The sequence below is a fragment of the Salmo trutta genome, chromosome 18 (genome assembly GCF_901001165.1).
Source record: "Salmo trutta chromosome 18, fSalTru1.1, whole genome shotgun sequence".
Taxonomy (NCBI): domain Eukaryota; kingdom Metazoa; phylum Chordata; class Actinopteri; order Salmoniformes; family Salmonidae; genus Salmo; species Salmo trutta.
Window position 1 is genome coordinate 1,650,561 of NC_042974.1, and position 6,000 is coordinate 1,656,560.

Genomic DNA, 6,000 nt, shown 5'->3' on the forward strand with positions numbered 1-6,000 from the left:
ACTATTTTTAATACATGTAATTCAGCAATGTAATGCACACACACTAGATGTTAATGTATTTAAATGTATTTAAATTGTAAAGTCTTTCGTCTGTAATGTATTTTTTGGTTATGTGTCGGACTCCAGTTAGACTAGCTGTCACCATTGGCGTCGGCCAATAGGGATCCTAATAAATCAAATCAGGAAGTTCTTCTTTCAAGTCAGGCATTTCACATTCTTCAATATCTATCTCATCTTTGCTGTTTTCAAACCTCTGCATTTAATAGTAATTTAAATGTTCTTTGTGACTAATATGGTGCAGCTAAATTAACGTTTAATAAGGTGACGTTCGGACAGAAATGTATTGTGAAGAACAGATATGACTGTCTGTCAGGTAGAATAGAGAATCATGTCAGCTCTATTCAATGCATTTCTATCAGCAATGTTCAGAACATTTCACCTGAATACCTCCTGTTTGTTCTGTGAGCAGTGTCCACCCAGCACATCAGTACAAGAAGCCCCATAGGGGGGAGCTGCTGGATGCACTAGTTGAGCAGGGAACTGACCATCTGGATTGACCATCAAGGCCTTTAATTCCTTGGACTGTGCTCTCGTCTTCACTTCACTCTGCCAACATTTCCTAAATCTGGCACCGATGCCACTGTTATTAGACAGAATATATTTACTTGGCGTGTTTGTGGGTGGAGAGAACATCAGCACCATGCAGACTAAGAGTTTATGACATTCAAGTTATTTTAATGTGCAAAGATCTGGCATGATATTGGACTTGTGTTTTTGTATCGAGGGACATAGTGCTGGTGTGGAATAAGAGCCTGCACACCATGTGGACGGGCTGTCCAGAACAGGAGTTTCTGGCTTCTGACACACTGTTAACTACCAGATGACATCAAACCGTTGAGTAAACTGTCTTTATAAAACTGTCATTGTACATATTTAACATATTTTGGCAGGACCTTGGGAGGATCAGACAGTAACTCTTGATCCAAGACATTTTAATGGTGCTTTCAACGACTTAGGCTATGCTCGCAAAGTAGTTTAATCACCACAGACAGGAAGGAGCCTGAGACAACAGAGACACCCAAGAGGCTTGGCACTTTTAACATGATTCAATCCATTAAAATGTCACAGCCAGTCAAAATCTATATCTGGATATGACATGTCACATGCCGTGGCATGGATCCACAAAACAACCAAGCTGGATTCGATTCCTTCAGCTCTTATTCAGATCTCAATTATCTCACTGTCGATCTATTATGGTGGCCAATGTCAGCAATGTGAGGACCTCGTGGTCGACCAATAAGGTCTAAATAATGTGCTGTTCTGTACCGGATCTCTCTGTGGTCCACATTACAGGTTATGAGGTCTTTTCAGCATGCAGTGTGAAGTCAATGGAGGGCTGAATGTAATATTCATCTCAGACATTTACAAGGAAAAACACATGGATCAAATAGCTGTTGTGTTTTTCTAGCAAGTTTTACAGACCTGTAGGTAAACATACAATATGTTACAAGAAGTAGTCCAAATGATTACCCCCCCTGTCAGTGAACTTCTCCAGCCAATGGCCATGTTCCTAAACTGGGTGTCAGAATTAGATGCAGCCTAAAGTCGTTTTGGAATGTGACCCTCTGACATAGAAATGCCAAAGTATCAAACCTCAACTGCTGAGCTGTGGTTGACACTCCAATTTCATCCCATACAGTCGATGGCAGAGTTACAGGAAGTATATCAAAGCAACAGATGAGTTAGGAGGCCAATATGGCCATGTTCAGCGTCAGAAATACATTCAGCTTCCACAGCAATCTCTAAGGTAAATTAACATTGCTTCATTGCTTTGTTGGCAGATCTGCTGCCATTTGAGCCGTGTTCCAGAGGATACGGCCTGCTTCTTTATGGACCGCTTTATTTTTAGACTCACCAACTTGTTCATGGAATTAGGATCAGGCCACACCGCCCCCACTCTCATCCTCCCAGAGCATGCCAACCTGTACACAGACACAGCGGAAATACTGGGCATTTAATGGTAAAACCCTGTCCTACTCTAACATCTAGCACCTGGAAATAATCCCAGTAGGTGAGACATGTCACACAGAGAACATACATAAAAGTGTGAATCCCACACACATAAGAGTCTGGGGGAGCAGGGGACTCGTCCTAGCCAAGCCTTTAGTCAGGACAAGTGACAGCCCAATCCACTAGATGGCCCAAGGCCAATGATCAACATTTACAAGTGAAACACTTCACATCCAGTCACACTATTGGAAGACTGATTTAAATAATGGGGGAAATGGAAAGTGTTCCTGTCTGCCTGTGAATGAGTTGAATAGAAGGAGTTGAATAGGAGGAGTTGAATAGAAGGAGTTGAATAGAAGGAGTTGAATAGAAGGAGTTGAATAGAAGGAGTTGAATAGAAGGAGTTGAATAGAAGGAGTTGAATAGAAGGAGTTGAATGGAAGGAGTTGAATGGAAGGAGTTGAATAGAAGGAGTTGAATAGAAGGAGTTGAATGGAAGGAGTTGAATGGAAGGAGTTGAATAGAAGGAGTTGAATAGAAGGAGTTGAATAGAAGGAGTTGAATAGAAGGAGTTGAATAGAAGGAGTTGAATAGAAGGAGTTGAATAGAAGGAGTTGAATAGAAGGAGTTGAATAGAAGGAGTTGAATAGAAGGAGTTGAATAGAAGGAGTTGAATAGAAGGAGTTTAATAGAAGGAGTTGAATAGAAGGAGTTGAATAGTAGGTTGTCCAGTTTATCTGCTGTTGTGGTAATATCCTGGACCTCTATGACCTCTATGGCAGCTGTTATATCTGGGATTACTGATGATAGGAGCCTCTGCTTTATAGTCCTGCAACGTTTCCAACAGAAAGGGACATATTCTGAGGGAGTTATGTCAAACTGTCATAATAACAGTCAACTTTAACATCACAATCATCTCAATAATGATCGGAATCAGCGTTCTTGAGTAGGCATATTTTTTTGTAAGATTGTATATATGTATGTACAGTACCAGTCAAAGGTTTGGACACAACTACTCATTCAAGGGTTTTTCTTTATTTGTAATATTTTCTACATTGTAGAATAATAGTGAAGACATCAAAACTATGAAATAACACATATGGAATCATGTAGTAACCAAAAAAGTGTTAAACAAATCAAAATATATTTTCGATTTTAGATTCTTCAAAGTAACCACCCTTTGCCTTGTCTTAAAGTATTAATGGGATGTCATTTCTCTTTGCTTATTTGAGCTGTTCTTGCCATAATATGGACTCGCTCATTTACCAAATAGGGCTATCTTCTGTATACCACTCCTACCTTGTCACAACACAACTGATTGCCTCAAATGCATTAAGAAGGAAAGAAATTCCACAAATTAACTTTTAACAAGGCACACCTGTTAATAATTGAAATGCATTCCAGGTGACTACCTCATGAATCTGGTTGAGAGAAATGCCAAGAGTGTGCAAAGCTGTCATCAAGGCAAAGGGTGTCTTTCATAGTTTTGATGTCTTCACTATTATTCTACAATGTTGAAAATAGTAAAAATAAAGAAAAACACCTTGAATGAGTGGGTGTGTCCAAACTTTTGACTGGTACTGTATATCTTAAATGAATTTGTCGATGTAATCATCAAGCCCATTCAAAGGATTTAGGGGACAGGACCCGGAAGTAGGACGTAGGACGACACAACTTGCACATCATATTAAGAGCAGCTGCAATGAGGCTTGGGGGCGGCATGACAGTGCTGAAGGGACGACATGAATACGTCTAGCATCACCATCAGCATGCCCAAGAAATAATGTGTTTTTCACACATGAACTCCAAATACTGCAAACACCCCTACGCAACGACCAAGCCCTCAGTTACCCTGCTGCCGCCACTTCCTCACACACTCTCTGATCCTTTTAATACACCGATGGTAATGTCTCAAAAATATTATCTTACCAAATGTAAATATGCACCGCCTTGTAACCATCATCACATGTTCACAGAAGACGTTGTTTTCATATATTGCTGGTCTACTGGTGTGAAAACCTGACTGCAGGGTGTTGGCAACGACATTCACAAGGTTTCTCCTAGTCATCTGTGGCAAATGGTCTAGTCAAGAATCAATATCATGCAAATTAATTTAACACTGATTCATTCATTTAAACACTGAGTAATGCTATGCATTTCATGAAATATAGAGTTTCTCATGCTGGTACAAATAAGCACTGCTCAGGCTATTTAAGATACAAACATTTTGAAATATTTTTAATTGTGTTTCCTTCTACACACACCTGGGTCTACTGTGGAGATCCCCTGCCTCTTTCCTAGAGAACACACACACACACACACACACACACACACACACACACACACACACACACACACACACACACACACACACACACACACACACACACACACACACACACACACACACACACACACACACAAACCATAGTAGTCCAGCCAGCCCATGGAGAAGCCCTTGCTGAGTCCTGCATTGATCCCTGTATCCTAAAACACTAACACACGTTGTCTATAAATAAACTAGCCAACCATCTGTAAGGGGAAGCCTTCCCTACATGTTGACTCACAGAGGTCAGGGTGGAGAGGTTAACTGTGGTTATTTAACTGTTTGTTTTGGACATTCTTCAGGCTCCTCCCATTTCCCTCCAGAATCTCTTTCAAGGATTCTACTAAGCTGACATATGGAATTGTTTTAAGATGGTCATACCATGGATAATTTAGCTATTTAATTTTGAATTTTAGGAACTCTTTAGGTATACAAAATATATTTTAAATGTGGCCTCTACTACAGCACTATAGCCCGTAGATGCGGAAGTGCGACATAGTCGGATGCGGTGGATTGAGACACGTCCAATGCAAAAAAACAGATATTTCTAGATTAAATTGGGTAGTTTTTTATTATGCTAATTATATTGAATTGGGGGGCAGGGACATCGACCTCAGGGTGTAAACAATCTAGTTTGCTAGCACATTTTCTTGGCAAACTGTCAACTGAGTAGCTAGCGCCCAACACATAAGAGACAAAAAAAACTTGAGAGCAAATAGATCAAATTTAACCGTTCATGACCATGAATTTAATTTGTTTCTGATTTCAAACCACCTATGAATGTGATTCAAATCTGATTTGAAAATGGCCTGTGATATCCAGCATCCTTGGGACGTCCCTAATCCCATTGAAGTTTAAATTTAAAATGGTTTAAGTTAAGAGTTAGGGTTAGGAATAGGGTTAGGTTTAGGGTAAGGATAAGGATAGGGGTTAGGGTTAGGGTTAGAGTTTAGGGTAGGGACATCCCAAGGACCCCAGGTAGCACTGACCAATGAACATGTCAGATTCTATGTGCTTTTGGGCTTTTCAGACTACAAGAAAAAGATCAGATTCGTGTCAGATATGCAAACAAATTGGATTATGGAGTGCGAGGGCACTCCATGAGCAGATACATTGGACCCACATTGATGCCATTTCAATGTTGTGATTTTTTTGATAGTTTCAGATTTAGTGTGGATTATGGATTATGTGGATTAAGTGGATTATGAAAAGGTTCCGAAAGAGGAAACAACTACCTGAGAAAGGAAGGTTAGCTAGAAAGCCACAGTCTGTATGCCACATTATTGTAGCTATTACAAAGCTATACATACATACATACATACATACATACATACATACATACATACATACATACATACATACATACATACATACATACATACATACATACATACATACATACATACATACATACATACATACATACATACATACAGACATACATACATACATACATACATACATACAAACCCCCTGTTTGCAATACACCAGCAGCCTCCCCTTGTGAGGAAAACGACACTAAGCATTTTTCAAAAATATTTTATGAGGTTGAAGAACACATTGGAAGAGATCTTAGACTAGGTATTCCAAAACTGGGGTACGCGCAATGCCGTCGGGGGTATGCCAAATAAAAATGTGATTCACATTTATTTTATTTGTTTTAC